This window comes from Propithecus coquereli, unplaced genomic scaffold, assembly GCF_000956105.1.
Source record: "Propithecus coquereli isolate 6110/MARCELLA unplaced genomic scaffold, Pcoq_1.0 Scaffold176, whole genome shotgun sequence".
Classification (NCBI taxonomy): Eukaryota; Metazoa; Chordata; class Mammalia; order Primates; family Indriidae; genus Propithecus; species Propithecus coquereli.
The window spans coordinates 3,278,540-3,281,916 of NW_012142301.1; the positions used below are offsets into that span (position 1 = coordinate 3,278,540).

A 3,377-nucleotide genomic window follows, 5' to 3' on the forward strand; every position below is an offset into this window, starting at 1 on the left:
TTTCCCATATTTTTTGTTTATTTTTTGGTATTAAAATTAGAGTAAAGAGGAACTGTTCCTGCTGAGTTCTGTCTTTATCCAGAATTCCTAGTATTCCTACCCTACCCTCCAGTAACTAGTGTCCTGACTTTTATGGTAGACTCTTTGTTTTAGTGGCATTACTGACTAAACGTGGATCTTTAAACACTGGTTTAATTTCGTAAAATTTTTAAACTCAATATAAATGGATTCTTATAACACTGTCTTTTTCCTGAGTCCTTCATTTAACGTTGTGAGATTATCTATGTGGTGTGTAGCTGTCACGCATTTCTTTTCACTGTAATATGTTTTATTATACAAATACACTATAATTTTTCTACTATGAATGGATATTAGATTGTTCACAATGTGGGACTATTACACATAATGCTGCTTTGAGTGTTGTTGTCCTTATCTCTTGATTCTTCTGTACGACCATTTCTGTTAGGTGTGTATCTAGAAGTAAAATTGCTAGGTCTTAGGTTATATGTATCTTTAACTTGAATAGATGATGATAATGTCAGACTTTTCAAAAACAGTAGTATCGATTATATTCCCACCAGCAGCATGAGTTTCCTTTGCTCCTCATCTTTGCTGATGCTTATTATCGTGAGTCTTTTTAATTTTAGTGATTCTGGGATGTGTATGGGTTTCTCATTTGGTTTTATTTGCATTTCTTTGAGTACCAGTGAAATTAATGCATCTTTACATGTTTTTTGGCCATCCTCTTTTGTGAGATACCTTTTTAAGTCACTTGTCCTTCTTTCTGGGTTGTTTGTTCTTTTCTTTTTGATTGGCAGTCCTTTATTCCAGATGTGAACCCCTTTGTCCGAGGTGCATGGAAGGTTTCAAATTTTAAGAGTTATAAAAATTATTAAAGTTTTCTATTTCTTTTTAAACTTACACCTGTGGCTTTTGTATAGCAGAAAGTAAAATAACTGAGTAACAAGAATAGCTAATACTTACGTGAGTACTTTCTTTGTGCTAGACCCTATTCCCTAAAGGCCAGTAATGGCATTATTCCCTCTGTAGTCACAACAGTGTTATATACTTCTACAGGTTGAACATTCCTAATCTGAAAATCCAAAATGCTCCAGAATCTGAAATTTTTTGAGTGACAACATGACACTCAAAGGAAACGCTCACTGCAGCAGTTTGGATTTCAGGTTTTCTGATTAAGGATGCTCACCCAGTGATTACAGTTGGCCTTCTGTGTCTATGAACTCCACATTCATGGATTCAACAAACTGTGGATCAAAAATAGCTTTGGGGGGAGGGATGAGGATGGTTGCATCTGTACTAAACTTGTATAGACTTTTTCTTAGTGTCATTATTCCCTAAACTATACAATATGACAACTATTTACGTAGCATTAACTTTGTGTTAGGTATTGTAAGTAATCTAGAGATGATTTAAAGCAGTGGTCCACAACCTTTTTGGCACCAGGGACTGGTTTCATGAAGAAAATTTTTACACAGAGAGGGGTGGGTGGGGAATGGTTTCAGGATAATTCAAGCACATTACATTTGTTGTGCAGTCAAACCTCTCTGCTAATGATAATCTGTATTTGCAGCCACTATTACCGCCTCAGCTCCACCTCAGATTATCAGGCATTAGATTCTCATAAGGAGCATGCAACCTCGCATACGCAGTTTACAGTAGGGTTCGCACTCCTGTGAGAATCTAATGCCACTGCTGATATGACAGGAGGCATAGCTTATGTGGTGATACGAGCCATGGAGAGTGGCTATAAATACAGATGAAGCTTTGCTCACTCACCTGCAGCTTACCTCCAGGGGTTGGGGACCACAGATTTAAAGTATACGGGAGGATGTGCATAGGTTATATGCAAATACATCATTTTATATAAGGAACTTGAACATCTGTAGTCTTTGGTGTCCAGGAACTAATCCCCTATGGGTACCCAGGGATGACCATATAATGCAAACATTCTAAAATCCCCCAAAAATCTGAAATCGGAAACACTTCTGGTCACAAGGGTTTTGGATAAGGGATACTCAATTTGTACTACTGTTAGTAGTTTACTGCTAAGGAAACTGAAGCTTATGGTGACTAACTTACTTATCGCAAGAACATACAGTTAAGTGGTTTAGCTGGGATTTGAAGTTGAGCTAACTTTGGAGTTGTTTACTTATTATCTGTGAAATTTTCTCCTGCAATAAAATGTAAGGAGTATCTGAGTAGAAAAGCATGAAATTGTTATTAGAAGCAAAACAGTCATTGGGCTGTAGCAGGGGCACATTCCCTGGCTTAGTATTCTCTCATGTAACCCTGTTAATAAAAAGAAGTATTATAGTATTTCATCAGGATGCTTCTGAAATTCAAGTGGAAGAAGATTTATTTAAAACACCTCTTCCACAATTATAAGAATTTTTGTTTTATTATGCTTGAGTTTGAAAGAGAACAAGCAGAATAGGAAGGGATTTTTGTATTGTACCACAGTTTGAGTTCAATAAGGGAACCAGAGTCAAACCTAACAGGCAGATAACTCACAAGTGTTTTGGTGTAGTATTTTCTTAGGCAAAATACAACCCAAGGTATTAGAATAGGAGGTTTAGAAATACCTGTTTAACATAGTTTTATGAGCTTTGAGCATATTGGTTATTGTGTATCCACTGGACCATAGTGAGAGGTGAAATCAAAAATTAAAATCGACAAAATCAGCAAGTGTTGACTGTTTGAATGGACGATCAGTCTCTCACACATACAAAGCTTCTTAAAATGCATTTCTCCCGTGTTATACCAGCATCTCATTAAAACTTAGGCAGACAGGAGATCCTGAAAAGTTTTTAGCAAAGCAGAAATATTAACTAGAATTTTTTCTTGTTTTCTTTAAAGTGATTTATGTAACCTGTATAATTTTTATAAAAATGCTACATGCTTATGATTTTAAAAATACTTGATCAGAAAATATAAAGAATGAAATAAAAATCACTCAGCATCACCCAAGAGATAACCTATAATAATATTTGGCAAACTGTAGTCCAGATAATATCATGCTTTCTTAGAAATAAAAATATTGCACTTAATTTTTCTGAATTGAAAAAGAAAAATAGCTTGTCAGTGTGCTTCTCCCTTGATGAAAGTCTGTTCTCTCTTAACTGCCAGATTGGGCCAGGGTGGGGAGCTGGTTGGTTCAGAGCTGCACTGAGCCACACTTGCCTTTTCTTGACCACCCTTTTACTGACTTTACAAGCATAAGGTTGTTCTCCTTTCTGTGTGTGGTTACTGCTAATGAATATTTTTCCCATATTTTTTGTTTATTTTTTGGTATTAAAATTAGAGTAAAGAGGAACTGTTCCTGCTGAGTTCTGTCTTTATCCAGAATTCCTAGTATT

General features: G+C 35.8%; 1 protein-coding gene across 1 annotated transcript in view; it reads left to right on the forward strand.

Moving 5' to 3' along the window:
• Positions 1 to 3,377, forward strand: part of MZT1 (mitotic spindle organizing protein 1) — a 32,153-nt gene that overhangs the window by 25,728 nt on the left and 3,048 nt on the right. The window lies entirely within an intron of this gene.